The sequence below is a fragment of the Lygodium microphyllum genome, chromosome 30 (assembly GCF_053477565.2).
Source record: "Lygodium microphyllum isolate KBCC chromosome 30, Lygodium_microphyllum_v1.1.10, whole genome shotgun sequence".
NCBI classification, from domain to species: domain Eukaryota; kingdom Viridiplantae; phylum Streptophyta; class Polypodiopsida; order Schizaeales; family Lygodiaceae; genus Lygodium; species Lygodium microphyllum.
Window position 1 is genome coordinate 108,829,402 of NC_141164.1, and position 13,973 is coordinate 108,843,374.

Genomic DNA, 13,973 nt, shown 5'->3' on the forward strand with positions numbered 1-13,973 from the left:
CCTCTCCTCGAGCACAGCCTTCGGCTGGGGAAAAGAAGGGTTAATATAAAAAAATTTGCCATAAATATATCAATTATCCTCTTGACCTCCTCCCAAGAGGGGGTTCACATGTAGATATGCGAGTTTTTTAAACCATGATCCGTTTGGCCGATGGAGAATCATGATATGTCGTGTACCATTTAAAAATTGCACCAACTTCAATGCCAAGATTGTCATTTTCATGAGTCTCACACGGCTAGTAATATTTTCCAACAGAAATATTACATTCTCTTCCCCTTGGAGAAATCGAGATGTCCTCATCTCGAGATAAACTGGGGATATTGATGGTTGAGAGTGCTTTCATCTATCCAAGTGGCATCCTCCTCTGGATAATCTTTCCACTGGAGGAGGCATTCTCTCAAAGTTCTGGATCTCAGTTTTCTCTCCCTAACATCTAAGATCCTGTCAGGCTGTAGCTCAAGGACTCCTTGTCTAGGCATTACAACTTGTTGGTCATCAAGTACATGGCTAGGATTAGGTACATACTTCTTCAATAGGCTGATATGGAATACATTATGAACCTTTAGGTTCTCAGGGAGTTGCAGTCTATAAGCATTAGGTCCTAGGAACTTGAGGATCTTGTATGGTCCACAATACATGGACTTAGCTTCTTGCGATCTCCTAAGGTTAGGGAACTCTTCTTTGGGCGTACGCGAATGAAGACTATGTCTCCATCCTCGAAGATTCTATCTTGACGCTTCAAATCTGCGTATGCCTTCTGCTATCCTTGGCAGCTTGGATGTCCTATCTTATTGACTTTACTTGGTCATCCATCTCTTCCAACATCTGCCTTGAAGCTTCAACCCTCAGTTGGATCTGAGAAATTTAGGGGACTTCAACAGTCATGACCATACAATGCTTGAAAAGGGCTCATCTGAATGCATTGTTGTTAAGAAGCATTGTAGGCAAATTCAACCAAAGGCAAGTATTGAATCCACCTTTCACGATAGCAGTGTGCCCTTAGCATATCCTTGATGACTTGATCGACTCACTTCATTTGGCCATCAGTTTGAGGATGGTAAGCTGTACTAAAACAGAGTTGAGTCCCAATGGTTTCAAAGATAGCTCTCTAGAAATGTGATGTGAAGAAAGAATCACGATCACTAATGATCCTTCTGGGTAGCCCATGTAGCTTGAATATCTCCTTGATGAACAACCTTGCAATGTCTGAGGCTTTATAGTTTGTCTTTACTGGAATAAGGTATGCAACCTTAGTAAGCATGTCAACCACAACCATGATGGAGTTATATCCTCCCTGAACTTGGGGTAGGCCAACAAGAAAGTCCATACTGATGAATTCCCATTTCATTTGGGGAATGTCAAGTGGTTGTAACTTTCATGGCATTTTGACATGTTCGGCTTTGATACGTTGACAAGACAAACACTCAGTGACATATTTGAGAACGTCACCTTTAAGCCTCTCCCAATAGTAGCTCTTCCTAACTACATTGAGAGTCTTAGCATAGCCAGGATGTCCTAAGAAAGGGGAATAATGAGCTTCCCACAATATCTTCTATTTAAGTGATTGGCTTGCCGGTATACATAATCTCGTTCTATAGTAGACAAGTCCACTATTGATAGAGAACTCAGCCTGTAGCTTTTGGTCCTGGTCCTTGATAGGGATCTCCCTTAGCATCTTTTGATAGGCTAGGTCATGGCATGCTTCCTCTCTAGCTAGCTCAAGTATTGGCTTGTTTGGATGGACACCTTTGTGGCTAGAGATCTAGCTATTGATGGATTTTGCAAGATTAGAGAATTAAGGAATGCCTTGCAACTGAATTCATCAACAACTACATTATCCTTTCCTGTTCGATACTTGATTTCAAAATCATACTCCTCCTACACTTCAATCCACCGACATTGCCTCATGTTACACTCGTTCTGGGTAAAAATACACTTGAGACTTTTATGATCACTCACTAGAGTAAACTTGTTACCCAACAGGTAGTGTCTCCAAAGCTTTAAAGCATCGATGATAGCTAACAGTTCTAGATCATGGGTAGCATAATTCTTCTCATGGCTCTTCAGTTTCCTTGAAGAGTATGCTACAGGACGACCTTTGTGCATGAGCACACATCCTAAAGCAAGCGTGCTAGCATCAGTTACTACCTCAAACTCCTTACTGAGGTGTGGAAGTTTTAGTATAGGTGCTAATACCAAACTTTGCTTTAATCTATCAAAGCTAGATTGTTCCGCAGACCATGCAATGGATGTTTGTTTCTTCAATAGGTCCGTTAGAGGTGCTGCAATCAAAGCATAGTTTTTTTATGAAGACCCTATACCATCCTATCAATCCAAGAAAACTATGTATTTCCTTGACAGTTGTTGGTATTGGCCATTCTAGAAGATCTCTGACTTTGGCCGGATCCACTGAGATCCTTCCACTGATACAATGAACCCTAGATATTCAATCTGACGCTTGAAGAACGCGCACTTCTTCATCTTAGCATAGAGCTTGTGTGACCTCATTATCTCCAGGACAATCCAAAGTTGTGGTTCATGATTTTCTTCCTGTTTGGGATAGACTAAAGTGTCGTCGAAGAAGACGAGTATGAAGTCATCAAGATATGGCCTAAAGATATCCTGCATTAACCTATTGAAGGTGGCAGGCACATTCGTAAGCCCAAAGGACATAACTAGAAACTCAAGGTGTCCATATCTTGAGTTAAAGGCTGTCTTTGGGATATCTTCTTCCTTGATCCTTATCTGATATTAACTAGAACTGAGATCAATCTTGGAAAAGTTCTTTGCACCCTGAAGACGATCAAGAAGCTCATCTATTCTAGGAATAGGGTACTTGTTCTTGACAGTTGATTGATTCAACCCTCTCTAATCAATACACAGTCGAAGCGTTCCATCTTTCTTTTTTTGCAACAATACTGGAGCTCTTCATGGTGAACTGCTAGGATGGATGTAGCCCTGATCTAGCAGTTGCTTGAGTTGTTCCTTCAGCTCAATTGCTTCCGGGATGGACATTCTATAAGGTCTCTTTGCAATTGGTACAGCTCCTGGCACTAGCTTGATCTCACAATCCACTTCTCTTTGAGGTGGGAGTTTTGACAACTCTTCACGAAATACGTCTGCGTATTCTTTTTGCCATGAAGATTCTTCACTAGACTCCTGCTTCTGATCTAACTTATTGAGCTTAATCAAGTAGACAGGTAGTCCCTTTCTGACTCCCTTTATAATCCAAGATGCTTTGGCCAATTGAATTTTTGGCTTTCCAGCCTCACCTTGAGTTGTGACAATTCCCCTTTAGAGTTTCGAAAGGAAACTTGGCCCTTCCCACAATGAATGTGGGCGTCGTTAGGTTTAAGCCAATCCATTCCGAGTAAACACTCATGGATACCTAGGTTCATGACTCTGAATTTGACCGAAGTCGTCTTTCCTCCCAGAAAGAATTCCACCTTAGCAGTTTTCCTGGTACAAGTGACCTCACGACCATGTTCTAATTCCACAAGCAAGGTAGGTGCTTCTACTGTGGCTATTTCTAATCTTCTTGCACAAGGTGGTGAGATAAACGAATGTGTACTACCACAATCAATCAAGGTTTTGAAACCTTTACCTTGATAATCCGATGGCGTCTGAATCACCGAAAACTGGCGATTCGGCCCTTTCTTGTGAAAAGCGGCATGGACTGTCGCCCTTTCAAACTCTGCTTCCATGGTCGGATCTTCTTCTTCACAAATTTCCCTATTGGAAACACAGGCGGTTCTTCCTCTGCCTCGGGTAGTGGCTCCCTGGCCATGGCCAATTCCTTGGAAAGATGGTTGGCGATGTCCTCCTCCAAGCTTGGGACATTGCCTCTTGAAATGACCAGGCTCGTTGCAGTGAAAACAACGGAGGTTTCGGCCATTGCTTTGGGTAGGGACAAAGCTGTTGGCATTATTAGTCCTTGGTTTCTTTCTTTGTCCCTGATTCTGACCTTGAACTCTCTTCATTTGAGGCCTATATGCTCCTATGTTCGGGTCATTATAAGACCAAGTTTTGTTACTTCTTGGCCTAGCTTGCACCTCCTGAATTATAGGCGCAGCTCGAATGAGTGCGTCCTGAAGATCTGATGGGCGCATAGATATGAGACGTGTATTCATTGGTGGGTTTAAACCATCACAAAATTTTGACACCTGCTGTGTCATGTCCATCTGTGGCGCATACTTAAGAAGTGAGACGAATTTAGAGTAGTATGTGTCAAGAGTGAGTCCCAGCTGTTTTAGCTTGTAGAACTCATTCATTTTCTACGTGCAATACACATGTGGTAAGTATCTTCCTTGCATAGCTTTCTTCAGTTTTTCCCAGGTAACGGATCCTTTTGCGATCCCTTGATCTCTGCACCATTGTTTCCACCAAAGCCTGGCTTCGCCGATTCAGCTTAGCGTTGACGGGTGCAGTACCGGCTGCTTCAAAGTAATCCTCCATGAATTCTATCCAAATATCAGCATCCGCTTGGACAGTCCTATCTTTCCCGTCAAATTCAAGCGGCTTAATCTGCTTGAGAAGGAACTCCTTCTCCTAGATCATGGCAGTACTTGATGTAGGAGGCAAACTGGGAATTTGTACCTGGGGCTGTGCCTGAATAAAGGATTCTTAACATTATAACTTGCTAATTGTTATGATTTATATTTCATATCCAATTTAGCTATCAACCAAGAATCCTAGCTACTTAACTTTTTATCAATTCTCATGGACAAGACAGACATTGATAAAAAGAAGTCTTATTGCATTTATATGGGCATAGCCCTTTCGGAGTACAACATTTCCTGAGATGATAGAGAAATTGTTAGATTTTAGTTTGGGAAGAGTAATGTTGTATTACATTTATTTATAGGAACTGGATAATAGTATGGTTTCGGGTTATGGATCTTCAGGAATTGGTAAGTCATCGGAAGATTAGGGTATCCTTTCCTTTGGAACCCATTCTTCTCATAGCGCCTCAACACCTTGATCCTGTCGGCAGGGATCACACGGGTCACTTTCTTCTATACATATGATTTCAGTTCAACCCTCTGACCTTGAATATGTAAAGTTGAGTTTACATGAGCTTCCACAAAAATGAACAACTTCACGATCTTCAGGTCTTCCAACCACTTGATCCTCTTTAGGTTGGTTTGAAGGTATGCAAATTGGTGGGCAGCTATGTAGTAGATTCCTGAGTCACCCGTCCATCTTCGTTCCACGTACAAAGCCGATGGATTATAAATATGGTCTAGGATGCTCATCATATCAACCCTTTGTTGATAATCCGAAGAATGCATTGCGGTCATAAACATGACTCGGAACACTAAGAACCTATTCCATACTTCATAATTCTGCAAGACAGCATCAAAAGTAAGGAAATGTTCTGAACAACACATTTGCTTTACTTCTTCTTATTAAGATTTCTTAAAAAACAAATCCTTTGTTGGTTCACTCTAATACCAATTGTAACATGTCCACATGTTCTCTTCAGGACGCGTCTTAGCAGTCCATCGGAAAGGAGATCTAGAAAGCTCCGCCCGGCACTCCCATGGAATGTTACGGGATTTGCGATCCATGACTTTCCATTTCTGCCACGTAGCGGAAGTATTCTGGCCGTTTTCACTTAAGACCAACCTGAATCAGGGTTCCCCTAATGGTCAATTCCTAAATGGCAACTAGCATCGAACCCCGAGCGAATTACTTTACGCAGAAACGCCAGGGCTGAAGCGGATTCACGCTGCACTTGGTTCAAGGAGAATGGGAAATGAGAGGGATGCAAGGCTCGACCTCTCTGCCATAAGGCATAGTCCCATTCCGTTCCCCTAAAGCAGCGTAAACCGGGATTATTATAACCTAGACTCTAGGTCAGTGCCCTTGCTATTCATTTCCTTTGAAACGATCTTCTAGCTGTCCATTATGATTGACAAAAGTTCCTGGCCAATCAGGACCACCCATCCGTAGGACGGACCCATGGCCACATCCATCGCACTTTTCTCAAGTTGTTTTAGTTGTCTAATTACCTACCACATTTAGTTGGACATGCATCAAGCAGCTTCCTTAATTAGTCCCGGCAAGATCCCCAAGATTTTTTTGTTTGATAACCCGTATGTCCTTGGGTTAGGGCCATACCCTATTAACCCAACTTAACCAATACCTTAAGTTCTGTTAACAGAAAGTACGTTGCTCCAAATTATTGATTGGTCCTTTGCTTCCAAGCAAATATCTAATCCCCTTATCTTGGTCGCTTTTCCCAAGAAAGGTGCTATATCTGGATGACTACTTATTCTCTTGCAAGATAAACTTGTGCAAGAATCTACCAATCTCATTCCGAGGAATTGGCCATTCTCTTGTGATCAAACCACAAGAACATGCAACTCTGCAACTTGTTACACAAGTGCCGCATCTAAACCATGGGACTATTTTACCCATCGAACGGCATCTTCTAATCACAGAATCATGATTAGATAAGAAACATGGTTAGGCTTTCTTCATATCCAATCCATTCTTGATTGCACTAGGCCAACATCGTCGGTCCTACGGTTCCAACTCAAAATGAGTTTCATCTTTTTAGTGAGTGATCCTTAGGGTAGAAACCCTAGATCGTTTCTCACAAGTATATCCTATTGTCCCTACATTCCGTGAATGTGGGCATGTCTTTAGGGTATGAGAGTCTCAACTTGGCAATAAGTGCGACTAGGTCACGTCCTCAACGTGCTAAACCCTAGTTAACACTTGGGATATGTTGCATCGATCTAACCATTCCTAGGGGATTCCTTTGCAGTTTAGGTGTTTAGGGTAAACCAATTTATTTGTCTATTCATGAAGATATTGTCTTGATCAAAGAGGGGGAAAACTAGTTGCATTACGATACCATTCTCGTAAGCACACGATTTATTTCCTATGTATGATTAGATTTACAACCCCTAACTTTTCTGGTTAAGATCAAAGCGTATGTTAAGCTACGACATAATTTCTATTGATCCTTCTAGAACATGCATTCAAAATTCATGCCACTAAACTTTTAGGGTTTTATGTTTAAAACGAACCATGCAGCCTTTCCCTAACATCATGAAATACTCGTGCCCTGAATGAGCATTACAGAACCTTTCCTAACTACTACGTAGTTTGAATGAAATTTATGCCAATTGTCTAGAGTTTAACCTACTTCATGCAGCCCTAGAATCATTTCCATGCCTTGCAAATTCCTATGATTGTTAGCAATCTTCTTTAATGAATCATTGTGAAGAAAGAGATGTCTAATAATGCGACATGCGATTTAATCTTTCCATGCATAATCGAAGAGTACTACAATAATTTTGACTTTGTAATGATGGTCATTAGTTGATCTAGATTCGTTACTTTGCGCTGCATAAAAACAATTTGCTAAGAATGCATAGACGTCTTATGTTCTTCTTTCGTTCGTTTCTTTGAGAAATACAAATGACGGATTCTTCAGTTGTGACTTATTTCCTTTAAGATAGCCAATGTTTTTCAATCGCAAAAGTGCATCTTACTTCCATGAATTAACCATGCATAATTGCAATATTATGACGTAAATCAAAAATAGGAAGAAAACCTAGACTTGTGGGTTTGGTGAAATGTCCACATGAATGTTAGGAGATGATCCTCCTGCGGTTGTGCCTTGTGCCTTTTTAGTGGCCATCGAGAATTCGACCTTCTTGCCTTGGCTGCAAACTTATGATCTTGGCCCTTCTCCCTCATACACGACATTCCCTTTTCGGTACGGCTTCCTTGACCGAAGCACCGTCTTTCGGAATTGGGCTTTAGAAGGCCTTAGGGTTCGGAGCTTGGGCCTTCTTTGTTTTTTAAAAAATCCCGAGGGTTTAATTAAATTACAGGAAAAATCGAGTAGGAAGTGCTTTGTAGCTCCCTCTCCTTCAAAGCCCTGAAAAGGCGTATTAGGGAACTAGTGGGAAAACCTTATAGCCTTCCACTACGAAGCTTAAGAGGGAAAGGAATTTGGGCTTTCGGAGGGTCCAAAAGGGAAGGGCCTTTTAATTGGTTAGAAAATAGGCTTGTGGGAGTTGCAATATGAAGGATGGTTTTAAATCAGATAGTTAGAGTGAACATAAGGAGAACCAACGGAAAAGAGGGTTTAAAACCTACTAATATGGCTTGTGTGGGAATGCAATGGGAAGCTTTAAAAGGAAACTGGGGGGGGGGGGGGGGGGGGGGGGGTAAAAGGGTTTGTGGAAATGCTATGGAATGGGGCTTAAAAAACCAAGCTAGTGTGAGTCCACGGGAAGGGGGTTTAAAAGCCCGGGCTAATGTGAGCTTTATGGGGGCTCCTATGGGGGATGCAAGGGGGGAAAGGGGGCTTAAATCCCGTGGGGGTTATAAAGACCGCTTGGGAAGGGGCTTATGAAAGTCCACAGGAAGGGGGGCTTTAAAAGGGCCCCTTAGAAGCTTCGAAGAAGCTTCCAGGAAGCTTCTAGGAGGGGCATGAGCAGATCGACGTGGTCGTGGAGGGGAAATGTGGCGGCGTCACTCACTTTCCAATGGCGGCTTCACAAGGCCAGGCATCTTCATGCAACTCCTCCACCTACGCTGGCTACGAAGCCTCCCTTAGCTCCCTCTTCTCACAGATGGGGGCCTCTACCTCCTCACGACTCAAATCCTCTCCCCTCACGACTACCTTAGAGGGGGGTTTATATAGTTGAAGGGAGGGGGACCTCCCCAACCCCCCATGCGGCCTGATGCATGGCCCGATCCCCCCCACATCATCCAACTATGGTGCTGATGCACCTACGCCTTACTCCCTCTCCTCCAGCAGAGCCTTCGGCTGGGGGAAAGAAGGGTAAATATAATTTTTTTTCCATAAATCTATCAATTTTCCTCTTGACCTCCTCCCAAGAGGGGGTTCACATGTAGATATGCGGGTTTTTAAAACCATGATCCGTTTGGCCAGTGGAGAATCATGATACGTCGTGTACCATTTAAAAATTGCACCGTCCCTAGCTTCAATGCCGGCATTGTCATTTTCATGAGTCTCACGCGGCTAGTAATATTTTCCAACAAAAATATTACACTTTCATCTCCATCCATCCCTTAATCATGAACTATGAATTTAAAAAGGTAATCCCAAACATTTCCTATAATCACCCTCATACTCGGACATATTGCACAAAGCTCTCCTTTAATATTATTGGTGGCTCTCATCTACCAACCACATTGAACATCAGTAGGCCATTTTCCACTCACATACAAACTACAAACAATGACATTTATCTTTGATCCATGATCAAGCAAAGAAATACATGGCTTTTCTATCTCATCAATCTTAACCACTATCTCTATGGATACTCATGCCCAATGACTCTTAGAAAAATGAATGTGTAGAATGATCAGAGGTGCATTATTCTTTTGATAGTGCATTGATTGAATATCCTTCACAATCTTCATGCATTCTACAACATTATCAAGAAGAATATCATCATCACTTGCCTTGACCAACTCCTCAATTGTAATGCCCTACTTAATAGGTTTCTTTGAAGTCCAAATCACTTTTTTCTTCCTCTTGATGATGTGCATAATCTCCTTGTGAAACTCTCTTTTTGCAATGCCCAAAACCTCACCTAGAGTGAGCTTAACCTTGATGTTCAAGATCCTTTCTTCTAGCACCTTCTTAAGATCAATGGCCAACTCAATGTCTAAAGCAAGCTTATATCCTTATTGTTTCTTTGGCTTTGCAATCTCCTTCTTTGATACATCCTCTATACTATGAATAGGCCTTGGCCTAGAAGATGGTGAGATAGGATCACCTCCTTTAGTTTCCTTGGAACTACTAGGAGCTCCCTCATCCCTCTTTCTCTTCTCCTCAACAGTCATCTCTACACCCTAAATTCTTGCAAAATGTGCATAAATTGAGTATGTATCAATAGGGAATCCCATATAGTCTCTAATTTAATGTTGTTATCTACACAATACAAGATAGCTTATTGTAACTTACACTTATTTTCCATTTTCAATGCAAAAGACCATACCTCTAATTTTCTTTTAGATTTATTTTCAATTTGTACCCAATAAATAGAAGCATCACATGAGGTTACATAAGATCTCCACATATATATGTCTTCAAAAAGCTTTTCTATTCCACCTTTACCAAAGTTTGGTACAAAAGGCAACCCTATCTTTGTAAAATAAAATTTTCCATATTTCCAACATACCAAATTCTATCTATGCATCTCCTTGAAAGCCTAGTAGTCTCTGCACTCATTGTGAAATTAACTAAACAATCTCTATGTAATTTTCTAGTTGAGAATTTGCTATATAATTTTCAACTTAATTAAAATAGGCAAAAGTAGGCATGTGTAGACTAGAAAAATTGTAATATGTCCAGGTTAGAGAAAAATTAGAATTATATAAGGAATTTCTTATATAGGGAAACCATTATATGTAGGAAACTTTTCCTATTTAGGGAGACATAGTACAATTTTCTTATGTTGGAAAATCCCCACATAGAGAAATTTTTATGCATAGGAAGGAAAAAAAAGAGGATTCTCTATAAATTCCCTAGTTAACCACACATATAGGTAGGACAAGTAAATCATAGGGAAAATAGAACATTTTTTCTATATAGGAAATTTTATTTTTTCCTACATATGGGGAAATTTTTCTATGTAGCGAAATTTTCCTATGTAGGAAATTTCCTATGTGATTTCCTAGTTCTTGCAACGAGGAAATGCTCCATTTTCCCTATGATTTATTTTTCCTACTTATGTGTATTTTTTTACTAGGAATTTTCCTTTTTTCCCCTATATAAGGAATGATTAAAAGTTCCTTGTGAAGGCTTATATAATGCATAAACACTATCTAAATAATAGACTCGGTCTCTCAACCAAATCCCAATCCTTACACCATGTCAAGCTCCTCATATGAGAGTAAGTGGATGCATTTTTTGTGTAGAACTTCACCAACTAGTCATTTTGTAAGACAGAGAAAGAGATGGCATGCAAGGCTTAGGTCCATGAACAAAATCCAATAGCTCCATATGCAACAAAGAAGCACCAAAGATTTGCAACTTGTCTTATAAACTTATGTGTATTTTTAAACTATGGAATTGATAGAGAATTCCCTTTTTTTCCCTATAAAGGGAATGATTAAAAGTTCCTTGTGAAGGCTTATATAAGGCTTTTTTTTCGTGTGTGAGTGCCCTATGTTGGAGCCCCCACAAGCTACCGAGCTTCCAAGTATTCTTCGCCAACCACGTAACACCCCCTCAAGCCACTTATAACTGTTGTTGTACCACATAAGTTAATCTCTTCATATCACAAGGAGATGCCACCATGCCATCATCTTCATATCACAAGGAGATGCCACCATGCCATCATCTAATTGGGCTCATCTCTACGACCACCATCTCCCCCTTCTTTCCGTTTCTCTTCCTATTATTCTTCGTCTCTAACACCCTTTGGGCTCCATCTCCCACACTTGTATCTTGTGCATGAGAAGTAAAGAGGAGGAGGCATTATGGAGAACAAGGAAGAACCACTGCCGAAGGGAGATGAGCCACCAAAGCACCATGGCCATATAACCGCAAGAGAAGTAGAAGATATGTCTTTAATAAGAGCATAGAGTTCATTAAGAGTTTATTGGTGTTGAGTGGTGTATAGTATGACAAAGCATGACCCCTCTCACTTCTCCACCTTGCCATTCAACCTATGGAAAGAGAGAGCATACATTGAAGAGAGAGAGAGAGAGAGAGAGAGAGAGAGAGAGAGAGAGAGAGAGAGAGAGAGAGAGAGAGAGAGAGAGAGAGAGAGCAACATGTTATAGAATTATGCAACACTTAGGGTTTTAAGTCTCTAGGTGTATGTTCTTAATGCCATGATAGGAGTGTTATTGACTTTCTATGCATTTGTTCATTGAAGAACACACGTGCTATAAATTGTGACACCTAAAAAGCTTGTGTGTGCTCTATATTTGCTTTCCTATTGTTTATCAATTAAATTTTTGCATTGTTGATAAATGATGTTGTTCTTGATTTTGCATCACATGCACTATAGTGTTGCCAGGGTGCGGATTGTGAATTAGTAAGCCTTTTTCACTAATTGCTTCAAGTGGACCGTGTGCCTTAAGTGTACTTGATTCTCTAATTGTGTGCACTACACCTTACCCTTTGTACACTAGTACATCCACCCTATTGGGAAGGGAGGATTAAAATAGATAGCAAGGAAGGAAGGAGGTGTATTGTGCACCTTTGCCACACACTAGGCACATATGTACCACGAGACTACAACACCACATTCTATCTTACCATAAGAGCAACCCATAGGGAATTGCTCACCATGAACTCATCCTACAAAGGCACTACACAATGCATAGTCACCTTGGATGCATAGACACATTCATAATCACTTAAGTCATCCCAATCACCTTGCACATGATTCTATGCATCCACCACGTTGTTGCATGGAATTTGCACAGGGGTTCTTGAAAGTCGCTCGCCACAGGGATGCTTTGAGATGGGAGAATTCAGTGAAATAAAACTTATTCAGAAGAATTTTGAATGAGAAAACAAATTCTTGATATAGACAGATCCTCATCACTGTCCAAAGTTAATCTGACATTTTGGTCAACTAACTTATATTGTCTCTGTACTTTGGCTTCTTTGCTACAACCTGCAAATTTTAGTTTTTGTTGTAAATACCCTCGTAAATAAAAATTTTGTTGTGTATAAACAACAATCAACTCTTTTGACTGACGAAAATCAGCCATATCTTTTTCAGACTGCATATAAACATCCCAATAGTGAGGCTTACAGCTTATTTCAGTTGTAAATCCTGTTTGCTGTTGTAAATCGATACTCTGTAAATCTCTTTACTGAAATATTCCAACAAAGAATACTTTTTGCTGAGAATTCTCAGCACCCAATTTTTCTTGTAGCATGAAATCAACAATCTCGCAATTGATCACCTGAGAATTGACCTGTAAGACATATGATAACTCTTGATTTTCAGTTTTCAACAATGTTGATCCTCAATAGTATCTAAGCATGATAACCCATCATAAAGACCATTAGTAATCTTCTCATCAGAATTATTCATCATCTCAATGTTAGAAAAGCAGCTTGAATTCAGATTACTTTTTTGGCTTCAGCTCTTTTGTCTTCGGGGCTTTTTGATCTTCCTATACTTTCGCCTTTTGAACATCATCCATACTGTGCTTTGGTCCTGAAGAAGAAGGCTGAGAAACTAGATCACTCCTCCTAGTCATCCTCTTCAATCCTTCAGAGTGATCATCATCTCTTTTTTGCTTCTCCTCAACAAGAACTTTGACTCCTTGAAATTTTGCTATCCTAGAAGAATTTACAAGAGTAGAAGAATTTGGGGTTGAAACTGAAGCTGGATTACGTGGCAACTGCTCCCTTCTAGTCATCTTCATTTGTAGGTCTTTTAAGGTCTTTAAAATCTCATCTAGTATATCTTTGACAGTCATTATTGTAGTTGGGTTGACAACCATAGCAAGAATAGGCATAGGCATAGGCATAAACACACGGTGAGAAATAGGAGAAGAAGTGGATGGTGTAACACAGGAGGTAGGACATGTTGTGGAAGGAGAAGACATCATTGGTGCTAACTGCATCTTGTTCTACAAGCTAGCCTTCCATCTCCACCTCTTTGTCATTATAGAAACTGCATCGATAGCATTCTGCCAATTAGTCTTTAATCCCATAGGTTATCTCACTGATGCAATGGAAATAGGGGGTAAAATAAATAGATGATGTTGAACCAACAACCTCTCTTTGCCTTCTCCAATACAGTGGATTTTGTGGCTCTTTGAGTGGATTTAGTTTTGATACCATGTCAAAGTAGACAATGGAACAAAGAGACTATAGGGTTTGTAGGGAGAAATATAGAGTGTATATGACAATCATTGAGAGAGAAGAGAAACTCAAAAAACACAAAAGAAGAAGATGATTAAGCTTGATTCAATGCTGTGAAAAAAAGTTGATACAA